Below are 12,245 nucleotides of genomic sequence, written 5' to 3' on the forward strand. Positions count from 1 at the left end.
CCTCTGAATCTTCTCTTCTCTAGGCTAAACAGGCCCAGCTCACTTACTTAGTCTTTCAAAGTGAGCTTAGTCTTCTCTTTATCTAACACTTCCTCGGTCTTTACCTTGGTATGAACTGGGCTTATTTTGTCTTAGTACCCAGCTCTACAGGGGATTTAAGCAGTCTACAATTAACTTTAAATATATGAGTTATCCCCCTTACACACACATACATGCACACACACATACACACAACAGATCTGAGCTTATAATTATTTAACTAATTATTCGTTAGTTGCAGAATCAAAGCTGGAAATTTTATAAGCTAAAGGTAAAAACTCCCCTCTTGCAGCAGAAACAAGAAATGACAGGAGCTTACTTAGAATCCTCAGATTTGCTCTTTGTATCATCTGTTTAGTTAATAATAAAGTGATACTGTGAATTCAGCTTATGAAGGACATTCATCTAGTAGCCAAGTAGAAACCTTGGAAAACTCAATGAGCAAAACAATGAATTAAGTCATTGTGATTTCTGTGTCTTTATTAGTGTTGAACCGGTTCCAACTCCAGAAGAGCACATCATTCCTTAAGGAATACTAGAAAACTCAATTGAAGTTGCCAGTGAACCTCCTATGGGGATGCTAGCTAATCTACATCCTGCAGTCTTCAGTTTTGACCAGGTAGAAGCAAGATGTTCTCTTCTTTGTTCATTTTAATTACTTCTTCCCTTTTAAGAAAATTGATATTGTTGGTGACTGCTTTGTAGCAGACCAGCGCTTGGAGATTCTTGTACTTGCAAACTAAATTGAAAGCCCCAGGCTACATAACCATCTTTTCCCTGCATTGCCTCCATATCTCTTGTCAATGTGGGGCAGGAGAAAAGGAAAGGAGTGGCAATAATGCATACATTTGTGTTATTGGATTTCCAGATATAAATACATGTAGCTGTATCTGTAGAGAGAAAGAAATGTATTTATTGCATCAGTTTTACTCAAATATAGCCTTAAAGACTGCTTTAAAGTCAGAGGTGTTTCGTTATACAGTACTCACTAAATTTGCTCATTTCTAAATTATTGCTAAGTTCCAACATACCCCTTCTCCCCCAAAGTGGATTTATGCATCTAGATGTTCAGGCAATGGCTGAATATGAATTCCTGTTGTTTGGCATAAAGAAAGCAATTTATGAGCAAGGACTGGGTGCTGCCACTTGATTTGTCGTTCTTTCTCTTCGTGTGTGAAGTTCTGTAGAGCTGCTTGACAGGAGGAAGAGATGGACAAGAGGAAAGAAGACATGAGGATGTGGAAACCTGGTGTGTCATTGAGCATGCCCAGCCTCATTCCCTCCAAATCCCTGCACTGATACCCAGGGTATCTTGTAGTCAGTTCTTCAAATTCAGTGTAAGCCAGCCTGTCCTCAGTCACGAAAGAGCTGGAATAGCAAGGTTGTTCATGTCAATATAATACACCGTGGTAAAGGCAACCATTTCAGGTAATTTATTAGCATTTATTTGTAGACCATAGGCCACAAGAAAGTATAGCTTGGATGAAAAGGGTAAGAATTGCTTTTACAGAAAACTCCTTTAACCAATACACAGAACAGTAAATGAGCCGTGTCAAAACTACTTTGGCTGCAGGCACATTGATTACAATGGTACGAGATGACTCTGAAAAATGTTTGTGTGAAAGGGAGAATGATTGTGGTTTTGTGGCTACATAGATAACTTTTAATGCAGCATTTTTTTTGCATTCATTTATAGCTTATTATATATAGTAATGTTTTTAATGGGACACTGAAAAGGCCAGACAAAGTCTTTAATAAGGGCATTTTGTGTGCAATCATGTGCCACTTCAGGCTGCGTTCAATTCAGGAATATTTACATATATAGCTAGTTCATTTCTGAGCTTCATGCTTTCAGCCATGGCTGTTTGAAGTTGCTACGAATTCCTATGCAGATGCTGTCTTTAATACACTTCTAGTTAATGCTTTTCTTTGTTTTTATTTTCTTTGGTGGGGCAGGAGGACGGGCAGGGGAGAAAGAATTGTAATTAGAAAAATCCAGCTGCATCGAAAGCAGGTGGAATATCTTTCATATTTTGTGATTCTTTTCTTTGGGATAAAATTTTAATTTTAATGATAAAACTCATGATTGTGACCTAAGGAAAGTTTTCTGTAAGATATTCACTTTAGCTCTTTGCTACCTGTTTTTCAGTTAACGACAAGCTATTTGGCAACTATGAGGTTCTGTCTCTAAAATTTCTCCAACGTTATGTTAAATAATCCTTAACCTAAAAAATGTAAAAAAGAATGTAAAAAAGTCAAAGAATCAAGAGCGAACTCCTGCAGATTGTATAGCAAAGAATGGATGCAAAAGAAAAATGTGCAGCATTCGCTTTTCAAATGTGACTTTTTGGAAAAAAATGTATGTAAAATCTGAAAGAGTAGCGTGCTTTTCAAACACACCAGCAGATTTTCTATTTGGAGTAAAATATATGGATGTTCTGCGCTAAGAAACTGTAGTAGTAGAGTAATATTTATGGACTTCTATTCAAGTTCTTTATGTTTATTGGTTTCGATAATATAACAGCTCATTCCCTAAAGTACATTTATAGATAAAGGGATAATCATCAACAATACTGTTTCTTAGTAAATACTACAGAAAATATTGCCTAATAATAGATCACTAAGAAACCTGTTTCTTCCTCTCCTTCAGGTTTGTGAGTGCTCTTTCTTACAGCTGAGACAGGTATGGCTATCTGGAGTAAAGCCAGCTGCTAATGGATAAACATATTCCTTTGACAAGATACCCTTCCTTTGTACACCAGGGAACATGAATTTAAAGGCACCCTTCCCACCCGCCCCACCATCTCCCTCTCCTTCCCTTTCTGTGCTCTTTTCTCATTTTTTTTCCTATGAGACTCCATTTTGGCTCTCCAGGCTGGAATCTCAGGTAACTCACTGTCTCTGTGTCAGCATCCTCTGTAACTATTTAGAGACATGCACAAAAGTAAGAAGTAGTGATCAGGTAACCACCCACCAAGGTTATTTTTAGTCGGTCAGCTGTTTATACTGAATAAGGAGGACATAAGTTTTTTCTGAAGCTGTTTTTTAAGTAGCTGACATTATATGATTCTATTGCTGACTATGAGCATAAACCAGATCAAAGGGTGCAGGATCTTTGGCAGTAGATGCTTGAACTTCCTAATATAGGTCAAGCCAGTTCCACATCAGTAGCCTAAGAGAAAAAAAAAATGCCCTTCATTATGTTAACAAAAACAGTGGTTTACATGTGCATATATGCCAAATTCATTAGGCAGGTAATGAAGCATTTGCACAAATGTAATTACATACAGCAATTCTGACAGTTCATAACACTGCATTAATAATCACTACAATTAGTTCTGATGATGGAAGCAATTTACAGCACGTCACATGTATAAATAATGGTGCATTTCCTGCATGTGTCATTATTATGTATTAAGGATGCCACCTTGTTGTGACTTTCTCAATAATGTTCCCCTTGAGTCAAAGTTAAGGGTAGATGAGTGATTTTATTTCTGAGCCACAGCATATTTTACAGTTGTATGGTTTAAATACTCAGCTGAGGTCACTTCTTTACAGAAGTTTTGTAAATGTAATGCCTAATGCCTAAATAATAGTAATAGTAATTCACTACTTAATGCAGGTGCTACTGAATAGGTCCTTCTATCTTTGTAATTAAAGAAATTTAAGATATGTATAGCTTCAAAATAATTTCTAAATGAAACAAGAGTGATGATTTAGCAATGTTTCAATTTAGAATAAAAGTCTAGAAAATCAGAATATTGCAACGCTTAATTCTCGTTGCTAATATACCTCATTCTTGCTGCTCTTTAAGCTCTTTAAGTTATTTTCAAACTACAGTTCATAAGCATGATAATTGTTCTATTTAATAAGAGAGAAATCATGGTGGGAGGAAAGACTGGAAAAATCTGCAAGAGAATTATTTCTCTCTTTAGAAATACTGTGTATTGGCCCTTTTCATTGTATTGGCTAATGATTCAGCGCTTTATGGCTTCGTAAGATTTTTTTTTTTTTAACATAGTTATTAACGTAGAGAGAAAAAGTGATAAAAGTTCTTGAGAATTCAACTTTATGTGTATATGTGTATATGGATATATATTCGCATATATAGCAATAATTTCACCTCGTGTATCCTTTAGGGACAACTTTAGCCCATCAGGGACTGACCAGAAAGCACAAACTGGAAAATTTGAGTTAGTCTGTCAGTTAATGGAAGTTGTCCTAACTTCACTGACAGCAGTGGAGCAGTGATCGTTTGTGCCAGGTTTTGGTACTTCCCTATGAATATATATTCCTCTTGTATCTCATTTTGGCTTATCCCACTTCCTTGTAGATGAAATCTGCCTTACAAGCATTTTTGACCTTCTATTTAAAGTCACTTCAGTTGGAATGCAGGATGCCTGATTCTATCTCTTGTCCTGCTCTTTCCCTTCTACCTCCCTATCTCCATACACAGGTTCATGAAGTTACTACTCAGTATTATGAATGGACTCCAGCCCCTTCATATCCATTTCTCAATGTATTAGGACTACTAAACATGAGTGAAACCCTCCCTGCACATATAGGAGCTGGAGGGATGTTCCTGGTGAAGAAGCAGACCAAATCAGCCAACGTTTGAGTGATGTGGAGGATCAGTTTCTTTCTTTGAGTGAAATAGACCAATTTTCTAAAGAGTATGATGGCAATTATGCAAACCTGACAGCTCCAAAATGTTTCTAACACAAAATGCCTATTTTTTCACTTTAAAAAAAAATGTCCTTCATATCACAAGCATTATCACAGTGTAATCAATGTCCCCAGAGATGTGTGGCTGAATGAGGTTGTACTCGGTTAGAATACTGCTGTACTCTTCTAAAGGACACAGGAGGAAAAATAAATACATTTCTTGGGATGAATATATATTAAATTAGAAAAATACTAAATACACATTTTTTGCCAACAAAAACAGGTGTATTTTAACTGCAAGAATGTTTTATTCTAAACCAAAGTTGTTGGTGTTTTACAAAGATTCTCTGCTCAGTCTTCTCATCACATTGTTTATAATATTCTGGTGGCCTTTTTCTTTCATTCATTTCAGTTGAAAAGAAAGATGGATTAGTGCTTCACACATTCAAATTGAGGTAGACTTATAGGAAGCGCACTGGAATAGCTGCAGCTATTTTACTTGTTCTATTCTGCCACATCACACAATATTTAAAGCCTGTAATTAAGTTTTTACTTGAACTGTTGGGAGGCAAATACTGCCCCCTAGGGTGCAAAGGTTCCTATCCGTAGAGGCTTCATCACAAACTGGCATATTTTGCAAACCAGAGGGTAGCAAAAAGAAGCTTCAAATTTTGTGAAGCCAAATAAAACAGAAAGACAGTAGCTCCTTGAATGAAATGTGTTACTGCTACTAATCACAAGCTCTGAGGATGGTATTATAATTCTACAGTAAACATAATGCTTACATGATGTGGTAGCAATGGGATTAATATTGATTCAATTTTTAACGGAATTCCTGAATGCATCCCAAATTCAAATAATGTAGAATTTCACTTACTCGGTGTTTCCTAGTGAGGACATATAAAAGACTGCAATCAGATATAAGATTTTTATTTCTTCTCTGATAAAGGCACAGTAGGTTACCTCCCTGTCATTCATAAGGATTACATTTTGAAAGGTTCGTATGGGAAAATACATGCACTTGTTAATAAGTTATGTTCCCTTATGTCATGCAGTGTTTTGAAAATGTACTTTGCTTTTAAAATCTTTTTATAAGGGGTAAGGTAGAAAACATGAGGCTTAGATGATACGGCTTTTATACCATTACTGAATTTTAGTAATAATTTTGGTATTTTAACCATCATCTTTCACCTGATTGGAAAAGTAATATGTTGCAATTAAGTGATTTTCCAAACAAACAAAAAAGATAATGGGATCCCATATTCTCGTCTGTCTGTCTTGGAATAAATTATCTAATTTGTAACGAGTAGCAAGACTCATCATGAACAGATTTTGTCTGCTAAGGTTTGTGACTTGGCCTGTTGTTTGTTTAAACAACTCTGCAAGCACCTTTACACGGCAACATGAAAACAGTGTTTTGTAGCATTGCTGGAACAGCCAGCTTAATGACACAGGGCATGGTGCATTAAAGTTTCCTAATAGTCTAATATTCCTTTTCCTAATAGTCTCTTTTAAAGTGGTGGTGTTTAGAAAGGTCTGGGTGCACCTGGGAAAGTATCTTTTATTAACCTGCTAAAAATGATAGACTCAGAAGTTACACAGTTTGACTAAATCCTCAAAATTTAGCTTTTCTGTTTGTATGTTTCCTTCTCTGTACAAATAATGGAAACATAATTCCTTTCCTGGCTTTTACCTATTTCCAAAGTGTAGAAAGCAGTTTGTAACATCGCTTCTGCCTTTTTCGCAGTCCATCTCTCTGTATCCGTAGTTTTGTCAGATCGCCACCAGCTGATACATACTGCATGGTGTGAATTTCACCAGTGCCCCTTAGGCAACAAATGTCCAAGGTTTTACGAGTCAGAAACAAATGACTGAACTTTTAAGCAGACACAAACACACACACATGCACACACACGGAGCGTGAAGAGAATAAAAAGAAAAGAAGAAAAGTTAAACCTGCAGCTCTGTCTAATTTAGTTTAAAAAAAAAAACTTGGGAACTACTTTAGTTCTTATATATATGCATATCTGTTTGTGTATATACAAAATACATGTATATTTTGTATATATACATATATATATATGTATATATACATATATATATACACGTATATATATATACATATACATATATATATGTGTGTGTATATATATATACACATGTATATGTACATGTGTATATACATATATATATATATGTATATATATATACGTGTATATATATAAACTGATGGATTCTCCTACAGCACTGAACTAGTCACTTTAGAGAACTGAATACATAATTTGCTAAGAATAATTGATGTATTTTTCAAACGCCCTTTTCAGACTTACTATTTCTCTTTGTCAGAAGGTAAAAAGCTGATTTGGGAAAAAAAAATATTAACATGTTGGTCATTTGTGCAGCTTGGCTAAGCTAGGGAGACTGCACTTTCCAGCCCGGCCGTGCAGCCGGAGTCTGCCTCATTGCTCCGAGTGAAACGGGTTTGCTCGCGCCTCCCCCGTCCCTAACCGGGTTTCCACATGCCGGGAGGCCGCGCGCAGATTAGCGCGATCGGAAGGGGCTGCTCGGCGGAGGCCCGGCAGTGGTTGCCATGGAGATGGGGCGGCTAACGGCTCCTGTGCGCGCGCCCTGCGCGAGGCCCATTGCGCCACATGACAGCCCAGGGCGCGGGGGCATGGCGGGGAGCTCCTGCTGCCGCTTCCTGCTCTGGTTTGTGCTATGGGTAAGTAAAGAATTACTGCTGCCATCTCGGGCAGTCCATTAACCTTCGCAAGCCTGAGCTTTCAGTCAATTGTAAAATAAGTATAGGTGGGAAAACCTGAGGAGAATCACTGCTGTTGTAAAGCCTTTGGAAAGTTTAGGGATCCAACCTTGAGTGTGGATCCACTATTACTTTAAACAATTAGATATCTTTCCAAGCTTTCTGCTGTAATTGTAATCTGAGGAAGCAACGTTTTTGACAAGAAAACAGAAATTCCTTCACTTACTGGCAGCCAAATGAATGCAAACAGGGTAGCAACACGTTTCATCAGCGCTGACATTTTATGTTCACTAGGGAGATTACCTTGTCTTTTACCTGCTTAGCTTGATGATGAATATCTTTTAGCTATAAATTCATTCCACAACTGTGTTAAAATAAAGCACTATGCAGTAATTTTGCTGGACCTTATCTGGGATTTGTCAAGTGGACAAAAGGGCAGTGAGTTCCTGCTGTGAACTCAAATAACCTTCAGTGTCTCATTGTGGGCATGACTCCAGGAATACAGTAAAACCTATTTTAAGTGCCACCAAAGAGAATGGTAAGCACGGATTGTCTGATAGTTTGGTCTTTCACTCCGGTGAATAACTGCTTTTTTCAGCACCTACTGGGCACTACTTTAAAGTGGTGTCTTAAGACATAGCTTATTATAGGTGAAGTTGGTGATGCTGGTGCTGATGAACGGCTGGCTGCAGAGCCAAAATGACTTCAAAAATAAGTGCTCACTGATATTACTGCAAGTGGCAGTTTGTTGTTGACTAAATGCCAATAGCCTTTAAAATGTGTTGTGATAGTGTGGAGTGGACCTTGCGTTAGGGAGAAACAGCTGTTGTGAAAACAAAGCTACTCAGCCAGAAAGGTTTCTCAGCAAAAACAGCCTGTGAGACTGGAGTAAATCCCAGTCATTTCTATGACATTAAGTTCAGAGGATCTCTTTGAATCCGGAGAAGTCTTTGCTGCTCAGGAGTAGGGATACTGAAAAACAAACCTGATGATTGATGGAGCTTTTTTTCCTATTCTGTCCTCAGGAGGGTAGGCCAGGGAGAGAGAGCACATCTCACCATCGCAATCCAGCTACTATTTAATTCCTGACCTGCGTCAAAGTCCCCAGTCTTGTCTTTATCTAAGGGGGTAGGAGATGCCTGTTCTACAGGAACGGTGCAGTTCACAGTACGTTATTCAATATTGAGCTGGCCGAGACCTTAATTTTCTCTGCTGTGAAAACTATCATCATCATCTATCTCATTAAGGTCAAGGATGCAATGTACACCTCCCCTGTCCCAAGTTTCCAACATTTGTAAAGATGGATTGGAGTAGCATGTTCTTCCTGTCTAATCCAGCTCCTGGATTTTCAGAGCCCAGCAGAAGAGAAAGGGGCCACAACACACAAAGAAATGTCCTGACAAACATTTAAGAGCATTGGGATCACTCCTTCTGACAAGCTGAGAATTTCTCAAATACTGGCACATGTGCTCTCCCATTTCTGCAAGTGCTACCAAACCGCATGTATTTGTCTCATCTATCTGATGCCTCCTTAATCCAGATGCCGTCTGAAAGGTTATTTAGAGCCCAGTATGTTTGCTCTTAAGTAACTGCACATCCTACAGTTGTGACTGCTGTGATGGGATAGATGTTTGGAAGAACTAGGGCTCTGGTCCTGGTCCTCGGTCCTGTATGACTCAGTATCAGGCTGCAAAATGAGATAGTAATCCTGGCTTGTTATTTCCAAGGAGATGCAGAAACTCAGTACTCAAAAGTACTTGAGTAGTGGCAGTCCTTTAAATAGCAGTACTTCAGTAGTGCAGAAAATGGGAATATCAGAAAAGTAAATATTAAATGTGCTGAAAGGCCTTTGATTAACTGTATTCCACATATCCAATAGACTCCAGACAGATTTCTGAAACCTTGTATGAAAGAACATACCAAGAAATGACTTTTTTTTTTTTCCTCTTACTGCAGCTAGAAGGGGAACTGGCTCCAGCAGCAAGTTTCTTGGCCCCATTAAGCCTGGGCTCTGCTGGATACCATAAATACATAGAATAAATCCTTCCACCACAAAGCCCAGCGCTATATGGACTGCACCCCAATGCTGAGATAGCATACGTGACAGCAACATCAGGTAATTACTTAAAAACATTTTTTTGGAAACGAACCCCTTTATTTGCAGAAGGATCAGGAAAATCTGCAAACGAAAAGTGTCTTCATCTTCTGCCTGAGATTTTATTTCTCAAAAAAAGATGGATCAGATTAACAAAAATCAGTTGCATTTTAATATTAGTGATGAATGATGGCCTGTGTACTGTACTGCAGTAGGGAAGAATTTGGACCAAAAGAAAGGATTGACAGACTGTTTAATTTGTTACAGAGTCCATTTCTTTTTCACTGTGAATTTAGCATGAGGTGGGAAACAAAGAATGAATCTTTTTTGTTATTAAAAAAAAAAGTGTAGCAATATTACCTTAGAAAGCAGTTGTTAAGATTGGCCAAGTTAGTGCCTTCTATGCATCGCTCCAGTTCATTGTGTGAGAAATCCCTCCTGCGTGGGCTCCCTGCTCCACCCGGCTCCGGCAGCGCGGGAAGGGGCTCCCAGCCTGCGGCCCTGGTTTGTGTCTGCCCCGTTCCCCAGGCAGGACACGCAGGCTGCTCGTGCCAGGACCAGCAGCCAAGCAGAGTGTTCTCCAGCTGCTCCCCTTCCTTGGCCCTTCATCCAAACAGGAGCCTCGTTTGTGGCTTGCTCTGAGCCCGCTGGAGACTGACCGTTGCCAGCAGTGGCTGTGAAGGAGACTTTCAGGGTCTTTGATTTCTGTGGCAGTGTGAACAGGAGAAGTCTAGATGAGGAGGACGTCTGTCAGTCTCTCAGCCCCAGTACCTCTCTTGCACCAAATCTGTAGTTTGAGTAGTACAGTGGCATTTACCTTTTGGAGGCCTTAACCTGTGAAACCATGTTAACCTATTGCATGCCGTGTAGAAGGGAGCACTAATACAGACATAGCCACTGTCACTTCATATGCCAAGTGGAACACTGTATTTCTGTTCAGTCAAGAGAGCTCAGATAATAATCTTAGTACAGCCAAGCTGATTTCAGAAAAATTAAAAACACTGGATTTTTCAACAGGGAACACTAGTGTTCATGCTTAATACTTAGCTCAAAAAAAAAAGGATAAGCAGGTTACATCTGAAGTCAAGAAACTCCCCAAACGGACTCATTTTCTAGTGCAGGGGGGTTGGACTAGATGACCTCTAGAGGTCCCTTCCAACCTTAAGCATTCTATGATTCTATGATTCTATGATTCTCTCTTGATCATAGGTAGGGTAGGATGAGTAAAACCATCTTGCAAAAGAATATTGTGTAGAGGTACCATGGTATGCCATTCTGTCTGTGCATATTGAGGCAAAACCATTGCTGTGCTTGGCTACCTGGAGACTACTGCAGTATATACTGTAAGAAATGTAATTGCTGATCCTAATGGACAGTTACCCAGACCATAAGAAACTACCATCATAGTATGGTATTCATTCAATTCTGTCCTGTAAGAGGATTCTGATTTTGAGGTCTCGTGGAGATGGTTGCAGTCATCAGAGAGATACAACAGATCCAGACTTAGTTACTGTTTCAGTGACCTGGAGTTTAGACTTCAGCTTCTAGTTTTCCTCCTCCCTACCAGAGCTCTATGACGTTTCTCCTCCTTGTTCTGTAACTTTGTCTCTTTCCTTACTCCCTCTTTTTTGTCTGGACACTATTCTTTTCTCTTACCACTGTCAGATCATGGAGGTTTTGTGGAGAGGAATATGACAGCTCTCTATGCAAGCAGAAAACAATGCCTCATTCTTCTGTTTCCTCAGGGATCTTGTGGCTTTCACGTTACGTTTACATTTCCTGTCCACATCAGAGCGTGGGAGAATTCTCCGTGGCATTCATCATTTATCCTGCCAGCACTATGTCTCAGATGGAAACTAAGAATTTTTCTTTTGCTCTTTCCTTCTTTCTTTCTTGTCTTTCTCTATTCTATCCAATTCCTGTTCACTAGTACTGTTAAGAATTGTTTTTCATTTTGGTACTGGATTCCAGAATTGGCAGGGAGGGAAAGAGACACTTTTGGCAGGGGGGAGACGTGTGTTTTGTGTGTGCATGTGTAAGTGCACACTGTATTTTGTTTTCTCAGACAATAAGGACTGGAGTGGAGGCTGGGAGAAGCTATTAGGTACTAACAGTAATATAAACTACTGATCATGCTTGGCAAAAAGCAGTGCAATCTTAAGGGTACACCAGTATACAGCAGTCATCCTTGGCTCAGGTTGGTGGGCTATGGGGGTCAATTTAACTTTTTTTTTTTTAAATTAATAGAGTCTGTTAAGTGCTAATTGGCTTGTGATCATTTCTCCCAATACTGTTGCTGAGCAGATGGCATAGGTGGTGGTGCACTGCTGTCTTGTACCCTAATAACCTTTTGATCACTACTGATGAAAAAATGAGACCTGCAAGGAGAGGAGTCAAGCAGAGGTCCTGATTGCAGTGATTTGCAACAGCTCTATTTGCATTGGCATACAAAAATGTCCTGAATGCTGTTCTGGAGAAGCTTCCTGAGGAGTTTAACATGTCAGAAACTGTGCAGCAGACTGTCTCATCCCTCTATGCCCTTCTTTGCTTTCAGGAATGTGAGAGGATGAACCTTCTCATTTCAAAGATGAGTAGGTCTCTTGAACAACTGGACCCTTGTCTGAAGGAGTGTGACTTCTTAAGAGCAGTGTATTTTCTGTGTATTTTGGGGGGTTTAGATTTTTT

Source organism: Tinamus guttatus, unplaced genomic scaffold (genome assembly GCF_059628265.1).
Source record: "Tinamus guttatus ecotype Peru unplaced genomic scaffold, ASM5962826v1 Tinamus_guttatus_pri_ptg000067l, whole genome shotgun sequence".
NCBI lineage: Eukaryota > Metazoa > Chordata > Aves > Tinamiformes > Tinamidae > Tinamus > Tinamus guttatus.